This window comes from Odontomachus brunneus, unplaced genomic scaffold, assembly GCF_010583005.1.
Source record: "Odontomachus brunneus isolate Ranch 3 - 2012 unplaced genomic scaffold, Obru_v1 Obru_scaffold_070, whole genome shotgun sequence".
NCBI lineage: Eukaryota > Metazoa > Arthropoda > Insecta > Hymenoptera > Formicidae > Odontomachus > Odontomachus brunneus.
In genome coordinates this window covers 586,064-601,570 of record NW_022639520.1, presented here as the reverse complement: position 1 = coordinate 601,570, position 15,507 = coordinate 586,064, and the positions used below count along the sequence as shown (strand labels likewise).

Below are 15,507 nucleotides of genomic sequence, written 5' to 3'. Positions count from 1 at the left end.
TAAGAAAGAAATATAGGATCCTCTTAACTGAAATTAAAAATTAAAAAAATTAAAAATATTTATACATATGAGCAATTTGTACGATACCTCTCGTTCACTTATTTCATCTGTTTTTCCTTGCTTTCTCTTGTTAACAATAAATAATTGATATTCTCCTCTTTAACCAATAAATTATAATATTTTTCTAAAAGTTTAAAATGGATTATACTCCTGTTGAGTATTATGATATGCTTATAATTTATGGTGAATGTGGTCAAAATGCGACTCTTGCCGCACAAGAGTACTCACTACGGTTTCCAGAGCGTAGAGCTCCGACTCAAAATGTAATTTTGCGGTTGATAAATCGGATCGAGAAACAGGATCTGTAATACTCCAACGCAAAAATATTGGCGCCGGACGTAAACGATACGCTCGTACAAATGAAAATGAAGAAGCAGTTTTAGAAATGTGCGAAGAAGATTCATCTACAAGTGTACGCAAAATCAGCCGAAGATTAAATATCTCGAAGAGCTCAGTACAACTCATTTTAAAAGAAAACAGGATGCATGCTTATCATTTCACCAAAGTACAAAACTTATTACCGCAAGATTATGCATGCAGAATTAATTTTTGCACATGGTTATTGGCACAAGAATCAGATTTTATCGAAACAATTTTATTTACGAACGAATCCTGCTTTACGCGCGAGGGTTCTTTTAATACGCACAATTCTCACATTTGGAGCAATAAAAATCCATACGAATATCGAATTCAAAACTATCAACACCGTTTTAGTATAAATTTGTGGGCTGGTATACAAAATAATTTAATCGTAAGTTTTCTGTTTATTATTTGTATTATAGTGACAAAAAAATGATGTAATATTATGTAAGGTTTGTTTTAGAACAATGTATATCTATGTAATATCTATAACATATTAAATTACAGATTGGATCGTTTGAAATGCCCATAAGACTTGATGGCAATATTTATCAAAATTTTATAAATAATAATTTGCCAGAATTGTTGGAAAATATTCCACTAAATGTTCGGCAACGGTTTATTTTTCAATAAGATGGTGCACCACCACATAATGCGAGATATGTACGCCAATCTTTGAGTGAAAAATTTCCGGGTAGATGGCTAGGACGCGGTGGTCCTATAAGTTGGCCAGCACGCTTACCCGATCTGACGCCTCTGGATTATTTTTTATGGGGTCATATTAAAGAATATGTGTACAAGGAACCAATTAATACTCGCGAGGAATTACGAGACAAAATTGTTGAAGCAATCGCCATAACGACACCAAACATGATTAGAAACGCAACAAGCAGTCTACTGCGACGCGCACAATTGTGTATTGAATGCGATGGGGGACATTTTGAACATTTATTATAAAAAATATTTTAATTTGAATATTTATTATAAAAAATATTTTAATTTGAATATTTATAATAAAAAATATTTTAATTTGAATATTTATTATAAAAAATATTTTAATTTGTTATTTAATCTGTTAAACTGTTTTGTTGTTATTAAAATTCATTAAATATGTTAAAAGTGTAGGAGTTGCGGTGCCGTGCCAACAAAACCTTAACTCCGTCTTTTCGATTTCGACGCCGATAACGGCACGTTAGATGCGCTCCTAAAAAGATACGTCGCGCGTAGGAAAACTGCGCGCGGCGCCCGATCGTTTTTTGTCTCTGCGCGTGTATATTCGGGCAGAGACGATAGTCAGTCTCTCCAAAGCGGTCGAGCGAACACGACCTTTATCTTGGAATAAAATATCGTATTAGTCTATTCTGTGATTTCCGTTAATATCATAGTATCCCTTTTCGGAACTTCCCCACAGAATTCAGAATCGCAATTTAATAGAGTTAAGAAAAGTTGCTTCGGATAAAATAATTGATACCCAAGCCGCGAATAAAAGAACATACAATCGTATGCATAAGGAAGCGACCATTTACAATGTAGGAGATTATGTTATGATTGCGAATGTCGACACTACCCCCGGAGTAAATAAAAAGCTCATCCCGAAATACAAGAGACCATACGTCGTGCATGAAGTATTAAATTCCGACCGTTACGTTGTACGTGATATCCCAGGATTTCAAGTTACGCAACTGCCATATAATGGTGTAGTGTCCGCAGATCGCATGAAACTATGGATACGCAATTAAGTGCGTGCGTATAGTTTATTTTAATTGCATGATGTTTCATTTTATAGCTTATTATTTTGTTCGTGCATTCTATGTCATTTAGTTCTTAACTCAACGTTCTCGTTTTATTTATATCAATCGGGACGATCGATTCGTCAGAATGGACGATCTGTAGGAGTTGCGGTGCCGTGCCAACTAAACCTTAACTCCGTCTCTTCGATCTCGACGCCGATAACGGCACGTTAGATGCACTCCTAAAAAGATACGCCGCGCGTAAGAAAACTGCGCGCGGCGCCCGATCGTTTTTTGTCTCTGCGCATGTATATTCGGGCAAGGAGACGATAGTCAGTCTCTCCAGAACGGTCGAGCGAACACGACCTTTGTCTTGGAATAAAATATCGTATTAGTCTATTCTGTGTGATTTCCGTTAATACTATAGTATCCCTTTTAGGAACTTCCCCACAAAAGTATTAATTTTTTAAAATGTGTTAAATTAAGGTTTATTAAATATGTTTGAATTATAATTATTGTTTAAATTGATTTTTACTAAAACCATTGCAATTTGTATTTCGTTACGAACATTCCAAAATGTTCTAAAATACAAAATAAACAGCTATTAATTCTATTACAATTTATTTGTCTCGCACAGCGTAGCATAGACACCTTCATGGTAATGTATGTATGTATGTATGTATGTAGAATTTATTGACTCCCCTCAGGGTTACAATTCCATGCCTACTCTAACGCTCGCTTACATTTAAATCATACTAACTTATACTAACTTATGCTAACTTAAAAACTAACTTATCTAACGCTTATTCGCTACATATTATACATCCCAATCGCCCAACTTAACCTAAAAACCCCCCCATCCCCCTCACCCCATCTACTCCCCTACACACACACACCTCCTCCTCAATATTTCCCATCCCTCCCCTCCCCCTCTCTTCCCCCATGCGACCTCCGTTTCCGCCGTCCCTCACGCTCATTCGCTCTCCCCATCCCCCCCTCTCTCTCTCATCACTCACACAAACTCAATCCTCCCCTCCCCCTCCCCCTCTCCACCTCTCTCATTCCTTCCAATCTTCTTAACCATTCGCCCCCTTCCCCCTCCTCCCCCAACACCAACTCCACCATCTCTTGCCAGCTTCCTACTTCCCCCCAATCCAGACACTCCTCCCATACATGTTCCCATGATTCCTCCCTAATCCCACACAATCTGCATTTCCTTTCTTCTTCCTCTTTCCAATACCAGTTCCCCCTCATCCCATTTCCTAACCTAAATTTCGCTAACCTTTGCCACCTATTCTCCCCCCACCCCTTCTTCAAGTACCCTGGTATCCCCTCCCCTTTTATCCTCCCATACCATTTATTATATTTTGCCTCCTTTATCCTATACCACCTCTCCATCCTATGCATTTCCCTCTCCCTCTTTATCACATTCTCAAATCCCCCCATACCCTTCTCCCTCTCCTCCTCCACTTCCCACAAACTTAATCCTCTCTCCTCAAAAAAATACTTTCTTTCATTCTCCCATTTTCCAATAACCTTCCCTCTTTTCCATCTCTCTTTCATTTCCTCCCAACACAATCTTGCTATCCTACTTCCCCTTCCTTCCTCCAACCTTTTCTCAAAACCCCAAGCCCTTATACTCGCCCTTTCTCTCATTCTCTCCCTTTGTAACTCCTCCCTCAACAAATATCCTGGCGTCTCCCATTCCACCCCTAAAACCCACCTCAAATACCTATCTTGCAACCTCTCCATTCCCTCCCTCTCTTTCCATCCCCATACCTCCACCCCATACCCCATCACTGACCACACTAGCTTATCGAATAACCATAAACTCCTCCCCCAATCCCCCTTAAATCTCCTCTTTCCTATCCCCCAAACCTGTCCCATTGCTGACGCCCCTCTTCTTATCCTTTCCTTCACATGCTCCTCCTGTCCCCCGTTCTTCTGCAGCGTATATCCCAAATATTTATAACTTTTCACCTCCTCAATTTTCTTCCCCTTCCACCTCCAACTCACACTCTTCTCCCTCCCTCCCCCCTTCCTAAACCTCATAATTTTTGACTTCTCCACATTCATCTCCAATCCCTTCCCATCCAAGTACCTCGCTAACCTCTCTATCAAACATTTCATCTCCCCCTCTTCCTCCGCCAGAATCGCTACGTCATCAGCATATGCCAGCGAAAATATCTTTCTTCCCCCTACCTTAACCCCCCCACCCCCCCCTACCCAACTCCTCCTCCAGATCAGCCAAATATAAGTTGAATAACTGCGGACTTAACGGACACCCTTGCCTCACTCCCCTCGCTGTCCAAAAGCACTCTCCTTCCACCCCACCTACCCTCACTCTATTCCTCGTCTCCCTTACCACCTCCTCACATCTCTCCACCAACCCTTCCCTTACCCCTCTCTCCCTCAATGCCCCTATCAATTTCCCTCTATCTATCGTATCAAATGCCGCCCTTAAATCTACAAATAACGCAACCAAAACCCCCCCTTTCCTATCTATCCTTTTATTTATCATATAATTGAGTGTAAATATATTGTCCATCGTTCCCATACCCCTTCTAAATCCCGCCTGGTTCTGCGGCACCAGCCCCTTCTTTTCTACATCGTCCCTTAACCTTTCCGCCAAAACCGTCGCGTATATCTTATACAGGGTCGGTGTCAATGTCACCCCCCTGTAATCCTCCACCTTATCCCCTACCCCCTTCTTCAGCACCGGCACAATTATACCCTCCCTCCATTCCTCAATCCAACCTTCTCCCTTCCACACCTTACTACATATCCTCCATATCCACTCCTCCATCCCCTCCCCTCCATACCTCCATACCTCCCCCGGAATCCCATCCCCTCCCGCCGCTTTCCCATCCTTTATCCCCTTTAACGCTTCCCTTATTTCTTCCCTCCTCAAGTCCTCCTCCCTATCCTCCTTCCTAACTCCCCCCGTTCCTCTTACCACCCTATAACCTACTCCTCCCAACAGTCCCTTACAATATTCCTCCCATTCCTCTATTCCCAACTCCCCATTTCCTCCCCTCCTACTTCTCCTCTCCTTTCTCACCACTTCCCATACTTGTCCTTCCGTTTTTATCAACTTCATCTCTTCTTCCCATCTTTCGTTCTCCTCCCTCTTCTTCCTCTCCAATAATCTTTTATAACTCCCTTTCTCTTCCCTATAACTTCTTCCATCCCCTTCCCCCTTCCTCCACTTCCTTAATTCTCCTCTTACCTTTCTTTTCCCTTCTACACACTCCTCATCCCACCACCCTTTCCTTATCTCCCTATCCTCTCTCCCCCCCTCTCTCAATATATTTTGCACCCTTCCTCTCATCTCCTCCCACATCTTCCCTACCTCCTCATTGCCTACCCTTATATCCCCCATCCTCTCCCTAAAAATCTCCTTCCCCTCCCCCGACCATCTCCATCTCTTACCTCCCCCCCTCCTTTCCTCCTTCCTCCTTCCCATCCTTTACTTCTTATCCATACTACTATTGGGTGATGATCCGAGTCTACATTGTCCCCCACCTCCAATCTCTCTATCCTCCTCCTCACCTCCCCGTTCCCCAACACTAAATCTATTACCGTCTCTCCTCTCCCTCCCGTGTACGTCCACTCACCTTCCATATCTCCATCCAATTCTCCATTAAAAATTTCCCATCCCACCTCCTCAATCGTCCCCAATACTATCTTCCCCTCCTTATTCACCTTTTTATCTTTAGACCTCCTCCCCCCTCCCCTATCCTCCCATTCTTCCTCCCTTATCCCTCCACCCTCCTCCCCTGTCCTCGCATTAAAATCCCCTCCAATAATCGTATTCACCCCCTCCTCCCTCCCCTCCATCCAACTTCTTAAAACCCTCATCTTCTCTTCAATATCCCCCTTCACATAGACCCCCACTACCCTCCATCTTTCCCCTCCTACCTCTACCTCCACTACCAAAATCCCTTCCCCCTTCTCCATATCCACCCTTATAACCCTAATCCCTTTTCTGATCCCCATCAACATCCCTCCCATTGCCCTGCCTTTCTTATTCTTTTTCTTTGCCATCTGAATCTCCCATCTATATCCCCTCGGAAGCCTTACCCTCATCCTTTCCCACCCTTTCTTATCCAGCCATGTCTCACAAAATACCATTATATCCCATCCCTCCGTCTTCTTCCAAAAATCCCTACCCTTATTTCCCAGTCCTGCAACATTCCAAAATACTATCTTAAATACTTCCTCTCCCTTACCTTCCCCTCTTAATTCCACCTCCACTCTCTTCATCGTCTTCTCCTTAGCCCTTCCTTCTTCTTCCTCATCTTCTTCTCCTGTCATCCCCTCACTCTTCCCTTCTCTCCTCTCTCCTACTTTACCTCCTTCCACCCCCCTGCCTTCCCTTCCCCCCCTGAACCTTCTCTGGCTCCCCTTGTCTCCTTCCCCTCCCCCTCCAATCCACCAACCTCCTCTCTCCCTCTTCCCAATACCACGCTTTTCCATTAATTATTATCCTCTCCCCATCTATTTTCACTCTATTTCCCTTCCCCTCCTCCTCCCTTGCTATACTCCTCAATCTCCATCTCAATCTCCTCTCCTTCCACGTTAAATCCTCCTCTATCCACAACTTCTCTCCCCTCAGCTTCCCTTTCCCATTTAACACTCTCTTTCTCTCCTCTTCACTACCCAGTTTTACTACTACCATATCTCCCCATTCCTCCTTCCCCGTTTTCAGTCTCCTCACCTCTCTCACCCTCACATCCTCTACAATCCCCTTTAACATTTTCCCTACTTGCTCCATTTCTTTCCCCTTTTCCAACACAATTCCTTTCACTATGATATTATCTCTTCGTCTTTCCTTTTCTAACCTTTCCATTTTCTTTTCCAACTCCTCTAATTTCTCTCCCCAACCTCCTACCTCTTTCTCTCCTGCCTCTTCCTTTTTTCCCTCCACCTTTAATTCTATTCTCCCTATCCTTTCTTCTAGTCTTTCCCATTCTCTTTTCCCCTTTACCTCCCCTCTCTCCACCCACTTTTTTTCCAAATTTGTTATCCTCTCCCCCATCCTCTCCCTTTCCGTCCTTCCTTCCTCCACCTTCCTTTTAACTTCCTCCATCTCTTTCCTTATCTCTCCCAAACTCTCCTCCACTCTACCCCACATACACCTATTTTCCTTCATCATCTCCCTCAATATCCCTTCTATCTTCCCTTCCTCCTCCTCCTTCCTATTTCCCATCTTAGCTCTCTGTTCCTTCCTGCTCTTTATATACCCTTCCTCCTCTCCTTCCTCATTCCTACCTCCGCTCAATTCTTCGAAGCTCCTTTTCCTCCTCAAAAAATAATCTAGCGCTCCCACACTATTCCCTCTTTCCCTTCCCACCCTACTCACCGCTCCTTTATTACCCTTAACTACCTCTACCTCTTCCTCCATCCTCTAACTCACCTAAACCCACTACCACCTCCCTGTTTTACCTACTCGTCTCTCTCTACCACTTCTGTTAAACTTCACTAGATGTCACTATCCTCTCCTTCAACTCTCTCCAGTCATCACCTCACTCTAACCTAACCTCTTTCACCCGTTCCCCTTTTCCCTATTTTTCACCACTCCCTCACTTTCCCTCCACACCCTTCTTATTCCACCCCACTCACCCCCTCTCACACCACACTCACACACCCTCTCACACCCACACTCTCTCTCCTTCACTCTCCAAACTCTCCAACTCACAGCCGCACACTTCACTCTGACCGATAGGCATACCCGCCGGAAACGGAAGTCCCCACCTTCATGGTAATGTTAATCGATGACTTTGACAGCTCAAGTTGAAATATGCAAATTTTTACTTGAATTATTTTTGATATGCCTTTAGTTTTTACATCTTTTATTTGTGAAAAAATGTATTAATATGCAATACATAGAGAAGCGAAAACATATTGCAAATTTATATGACAATAATATCATAAAAAGAGCGCCCCATAATTAATAAGAGCACTTTTTGCATTTGTCATTTTTCCGTACCTGAGCGCGCGAAATCTCAGCCCTGCCATTCGTTAAATGTAATCGCTTCCCGTTTAAAAGCTATTATACCCTCGACATTTTTGTATTAGAATTTTCTTCTTAAAATATTGTAAGGAATCTACCATTAAGAGCAATTCCGGTGGTTTTAGGACACCCTGTATGTAATGTGATTTGAGTTTTATGAAGAGTTTTCCGCTCGACCCATGTACCTTTTCTTCTGAACAAGCTGCTGCTATTGCCAAATGTAGAGGATTATAGGTTCGCGAGCCTACTATCGTTCTGATCTCGTCGCATAATCCTATTTGATAATTCTGCAATGCTTGCATCTGTATTGTTTTTAAAATGGTGCGCTTTTGTTCATTTGTGTGTTTTCGATCATTTATTAGAGATTGATATAGTTGCATCGCTAATTTATCAACACATAATCCGTAAGCTTGAGCACTTTCTCCAAATTTTTGTTTTAATGCATTGAATTCTAACTGTAAGCAGCTTATGCTTTTCTGTATTGAGTAGCAGGTTTCTAGTTCACTTTTTAATTGATTAAAGTTTTGTATGTCTCTAGTGTCGAAGTCTATCAGCCTTTCCCTTTAGTTTGGTACATAATATTGCTTCTAATAACATTGGTTCCTCCGCAGGATATATATTATTTATCACGCTTGCGTTCAAAAATTCTTGTAGTCGTTCTTGAAAAGTTTTGTCGAATTCCGGAATTTTCTGGTTTCTGACAATTGTATGTAATGACTTGCGCGGGAATGTCTATTTCATACGTCATTTATTGAACGTCCGTATGTTATGTTCATATTCTCGGTTCTCGTAGTATAACATCTGCAGTAAGAGCATTCGCTTGCTTGGTTAAACATTTGATGCCGCATCTAATTTATTATGTCTACCAAAATCTCTTCGCAATTTTGTTCCGCGGGATCGCCCGATTCAACATGATTCGCGTTATCGAAGGTCCGGTTTACTGACTGACTTAGTCCTGGTTGCGGATTCTCTATTTCATATTCGGCTCGTAGCCTATCGATTTCCCTATCGATTTCACTGCTTTCTATCACACGCGTCTCTCTATGTGGTGAGTTATTCATATTGTTCTCGTCTTCGTCTTCAGTATTTTCGAAAACCTAACTATCGTAAGAAGTGAGAGAAAGATCATCTCTGGTGGAAACGTCGCTTAGAGTACTACTAGAAGGTAATCGTTCGCGTATTCTTCTTCGCAAATTTATGTTAGATGGACTAGGCTGTGCTAAGGGCAATAGACTTTTATTTAAATTACCGAACTCGAATTCGCGCTTTACTGTGATATGCGCAGGGGGATCGAGTTCGGGAGAGCTATCGTCGTTATAATTTAAAGTATGTTATATGCTCTGTCTAATTGTTCGTCTCACGTCATCTATCAGGAGAATTATCTAATCCGGCGAGTCGTCTTAAGCAGGTTCTGATCGCAGGTTCGCTGTGTAACCATGTGCGATTTTTTATAAGTACGCACGGAATATTGCTTCCTTCCGACATACGCGTGAATATGTGTATAATTCAAGGAGTTCTTAACTTACAATATCGTTGCGAAGTGCATGTTGTACTGTTGCATCCGCTGTTCTCGGTCAACGCGATCCGTTGATGGTCGCCGTCCGATGTCAAGATTGAATCAGCTTGGTCGCTTCTGCTTCTCGTTTATTGCTTCGCTGTACGATGCTTAAGGCAGGTCAACTTAGTACGCTTATGTACTGTAGGCTCCGGTGTCGTTGACAGCAGGCGGTTGAAGATCGTAACTCCAACGTCCGTTTTCGGTTCCGCTATCGCATCGTTTTTTATCCGGTTCTCCAGTCTCCTTGTTATATTTCTTATTAAACTTCTTGTGTGCGTCTCAAAGTATTTTTTTTTCTTTTTTCTCGCGACTCTCTATTTACTTTCTGAATAGGGTCGTTGGTAGCTTATAGCTTCTTTTAGAGGTAACCTTTACATGATCTTGACAACGTTGTCCAAAATCATATTAATACCACTATCTGATATATCATTTAAAACTTTATAACTTTTGTCTAAAACATTTTTCTCTAAAATGTCGCGTTTACGAAATATTGAGTGGTCCGGGTAGGGTATATATATACAGGGTGAGTCATTTTGATCGAACCAGGCAAATATCGAAAAATATGGAAGATACAGAAAAATATTTCAAACAAAAGTTGTATGATTCGGAGGAGGACAAAAGATCGTGCAATTGGCTTAACCCTGGATAGTCGTTTAAAAGTCACGTGAAAGTCACCTTCAATTTCTTAAATGAAAACCTCCATTTTTCATTGTACCAGGTATGTAAATATGAAACCAGAATTTTTGTATAGAAAATACACGTTTATTATATGAAAATGATAAAAAATATTTTATTCGAAGTATTGCCCATCGCTAGCTATACATTTTTCCCACCTGTCTGACAATTTGTGGATGCCACGCCAAAAAAACTGTTGCTCTTTTGAGGCAAACCAGTCATCGAGCCATTTTCGTACATTTTCGTAAGAAGTGAAGCGCTGCTTAGCAAGTGCGTGTCCCATCGATGCAAATAAATAGTAATCGGACGGAGCCAAGTCTGGTGAGTAAGCCGCATGCGAAAGTATTTCCCAACTAAACGCCTCAATCGTTTCCTTGACCAGTTTTGCTGTGTGTGATGGTGCATTATCATGAAGCAAAATCACTTTGTGTTGCCTTTTTTTATATTCTGGTCGTTTTTCACGCAAAGCTTGATTCAAATCGATCATTTGTTGTCGGTAGCGTTCAGTATTAACGGTTTGGCCAGGTTTTAGCAGCTCATAATAGATCACACCCTTCTGATCCCACCAAACACAGAGCATTGTCTTCCGTCCATAGCGATTTGGCCTTGCAGTCGATGTCGATGGTTCGCCTGGAGTTACCCATGATCTTTTACGCTTAGGATTCTCAAAATATATCCACTTTTCATCGCCAGTCACAATTCGATGGAGAAATGACTTTCTTTTGTACCTGGCGAGCAGCATTTCGCAAGTGGTTTTTCGGTTTTCCTGCTGTCTTTCATTCAGTTCATGTGGAACCCATTTTCCCATCTTCTGGATCTTTCCCATGGCTTTCAAACGTATGGAGACGGCTTCTCGTGTCACATTTAATTGATCCGCGAGTTGTTGTTGCGTTTGAGTGTCATCCTCATCCAACAATGCTTGCAATTCGCTGTCTTCAAACTTTTTCGGTGGTCTTCCACGTTCTTCGTTTCTCACGTCAAAATCGCCATTTTTGAATTTTTTAAACTACTCAAAGCACTATGATTTACCAAAAGCATGCTCACCGTAAGCTTCGACAAGCATTCGATGCGATTCTGCAGCAGTTTTCTTCAAATAGTAAAATCAATGCTGTCCGCAAATCGTAGTTTCCAGGCACAAAATTCGACATGTTCAACGCTATTACAAACTATGCTGTTGTATGAAACTTGTATTGTTGTGAGTTGAAAATCTATGTCAGAGATGTCAACAAGGAAATGGCGCCAATGACGCGGTTTGACGGTAACTACATTGATAGCTAGAGCCATCTATGGGCAAATTCCGGTTTCATATTTATAGACCTAGTATATTCTTGTAGCTTACCTCAAAAGTTTTCTAAAACACTATAATAAAATATTTTTTCATTAAGTATTTTTCGAGTTATAAGGCTTGAAAATTACAGTAACGCCGGCATTAGCATTATCCAAGGTATACCATGCAGAGGTTGCCCGGTCGGATTTACACCTCTTTTGTATACCTCTTTTGTATATATGTGTATGTGTGTTACACAGCAAAAATAAAGACTCCACGGTTCGTCACTCCCGTAGTATTTAATGATTCCAAACCCTCTCTGCTGCTGCGTGTGCGCGCTTGCACGTGCTCGTACACGCCACGATTTATGTCTTATAACATTTCTTCGAATGTATCATTATTCACTTTAATACACATTCGGAATCTATAACGTAATGTAATAATAATCCTTTGAAGAAATTCTTCGGGAATAGTTGCCAAAGTTCTGGTGATGCGATTTCTCATATCGACCGGAGTTGTCGGTCGTAGTAAAAACAATCCCTTTCACGTACCTCCATAAAAAGAAATCACAAGGTGTCAAATCAGGAGAATTTGGAGGCACGTGATATAACCGTTGTATCCTATCTAGTGTTCAGGATATCTTTTATGTAAATAGTCTCGCACAATGGCAACTCTATACAGAGCAGCACCATCGTGTTGAAACCACATGCGATCCCTAGTTCCTAAATTGATATCCTCTAACAATTCGAATACATTATTTTGCAAGAACTGTAAGTATATTATTTTAATAATATTATTATCAAAGAAATAGGATCCAATAAGCTGACCATCCCAAATGCCACACCAAACATTTACTTCCCACTGATGCTGACGATCTACATGATGAATCTAAAATGGATTAATATCTGAATAAAAGTGGCAATTATGACGATTCAATTCTCCAGTATTCTAAAATGTTGATTCGTCGGTAAATAAAACCTTGTAATAATCCGAAATATCGTCACGGAAAAGAGCAGAACAACGCGACGGAAAAACTCAAGAGGACAGCGCGTCTTCTTAAAGTATAAACAACGCGACCGCCGAACAACTGTAGAAAACAGCGAATCAAGCGTGATTCGCAATATATAAAACGCCGCGAATTGTAATCAGTTGAGATCCGATCTACCGCTCTTTCGAAAGAATCAGACTCCGATCCTCCGCTCTCGAAAGAGATCCGCAAGTACCGTTCCTGGCAGATTTCTGTTCGCGGATTCGCGACTGAAATCACTCCACCGTCGACTCACGGATTCGTGACATCGACACTGTTTCTCTATACCGTTCCTGGCGGATTTCTGTTCGCGGATTCGCGATAGAAATCACTCCGCCATCGAATCACGGATTCGTGACATCGACACTGTTTCCCTATAGCGTTCCTGGCGAATTTCTGTTCGCGGATTCGCGACTGAAATCATTCCGCCGTCGACGCACGGATTCATGACATCGACATTGTTCTTCACACCGTTCCTGGCGGGTTACTGCTCGCGGATTCGCGACAGCACTCCGCCGTCAGCTCACGGATTCGTGACGCCGACACTGCAAACTACCGTCATCCGCAAGATTCCACGGCCGCCAAAGGGCCTGGAATTGACACTCGGGAAGGGCGCTCCACGCACCTTCCGCACCGCGAACCGGATCTCGCCTTCGCCTTAGCGCGAGTGAGATCACAGCGTATCGAGTCGCCGTGGGCAAATTCGTCATCATAGAATCGAAGGCATGCTCCGTTGCAACGTAGCTTCGACACCGCAAATTAAGGATCCGCGTTGGGATCACACCGTAGTCGCCTCGCAAAGACGCGAGTCGACCTCCGCGATACTATCTAACGATCTCCGGAAGGGAGATCGGACTTACTCCATCACCGCGACGCATAGGCGCGCCCGCGGCACCGTCTTACCGCATCCGCAATCGTGTTAGAACGTCGGTCTCGTTTGATTACAAAGGAAACTCCGATAGCTAAGGTTCCGTGTACAAGGGCAGACTGCCACACCGCATACACGGAATCGCACCGAATCTCCGCGAGAGGAGCTCAAGGGTACCGCCACCCGGGCAATACCACGCGGGCAGCTCCACTGCACTAATACCGATTGACCGCTTACACTGTGCTGCATCAAAGAGCAGCTACAGCACCGAAAGAAATTGTAAACGCGAATTAAAGAGGCGAGAAGCCGAGAAATGTCAACAGACGAACTCGCGAATACGCGACAATACCACCGTCCGCGTCTCGCGCACCGCACATCGCACCGCGCAAGCCATCGCATAAATAAAGCGTCTGACAGATAGTACACAAACGACCAAAACCAACGGCGTAGCCACACCTTATTTAATTTACTTGTACACAGCATCAGCTGATTAGTTAAATATATTATTAAGTTTGTTAACCAACCACTGCTTCTAAATTATTCCGCCTACCACGAACCCGAACCGACGAATCCGAAACGCGACGCATCGCGGTTACAACCTTATCAAAAAAAGTTGGATCTTCTTCTAATTTTTCCAATCCTCAATGACAAAATTCAACGCGTTTTTGTTTTTGATTTTCAGTAAGTACCTGAACTCGTTGAATGTGATAAACGTGAAAATTATTCGCTCTTAAAATTCGCCGGATAGTTCACTGAGAAACATTGAGTTCTCGACTGATTGTACGTTGACCAATCTGGGGATTTATTACCACTATCCCTAAAATAGCTGTATTCAAATCATTAGCATCAGTTAAAGATTTCTTTCTACGTTTGCGACATAATGTACCTTCACAAGCTCTATTAATAACTTTCATTATTGTAGTATGATTGGGACATCGACGATCTGGGTACCGTAGAGCATACTGACGGGCACATTGTAGTTTTTATTGGCTCTTCCATATTTAATTATCATGTCGACAATTTCACTAGGTGAATAATCAGTCATGTTTATTATTAAAAAAACAAAGTGTTAATTTTAATACTCTTTTTTTAATTTTTGTGCACCTAGTGACACGTCTACAGTGGCGAGGTAATTGATGTAGCGTTTTGCTTGCTTATTAATGAAACGTTTGAGGACGAGTATCGCGCGAGAGTCGAGTGGAGAGAATGTGCATACAGGGAGAAGGCATGTGTGTGTGCGCCCCAACCATTTGACAAAATTCATTTTTACGTAGAAATGAAAATAACAGGTAAAACCTATAACACGCACAGAGGTATAAATCCGACCGGGCAACCTCTGCGTGGTACACCTTGGATAATGCTAACGCCGGCGGTACTGTAACTTTCAAACCTTATAACTCGAAAAATACTTAATAAAAAAATACTTTATTATAGTGTTTTGGAAAGCTCTCGAGGTAAGCTACAAGAATATGCAATGAAAAATGGAGATTTCTATTTAAGAAATTGAAGGTGACCTTCACGTGACTTTCAAACGACTATTCAGGGTCAAGCCAATTGCACCATCTTATGTCTCCCTCCAAACCATACAACTTTTGCTTGAAACATTTTTCCGTATCTTCCATATTTTTCGAGATATTTGCCTGGTTCGATTAAAATGATTCATCCTGTATATACAGGATGTACAAAAATTAGACGGACAAAATTTGAGGGGAAATAGAGGACATAAAAACAAACATATTTTGTTAATAATGTTTTTCTCTACGACGCTTCGTTTTAATATTATAGGATACAAAATAGGAATTTTATGATTTTAATAAAAAACAAACATATAAGTGGAAAAATTAAATTTATTTCAATTACACACATATATATATATATATATATATATATATATATATATATATATATATATATATTTTAAAAAAAAAAAAAAACTTTTTTTTTTT

General features: G+C 41.8%; 1 protein-coding gene and 1 pseudogene across 1 annotated transcript in view; both read right to left on the bottom strand.

Moving 5' to 3' along the window:
• LOC116846821 overlaps positions 1-15,507 on the bottom strand; it is a 151,992-nt gene that overhangs the window by 16,615 nt on the left and 119,870 nt on the right. The window lies entirely within an intron of this gene.
• On the bottom strand, positions 11,786-13,403 carry LOC116846835 (annotated as a pseudogene).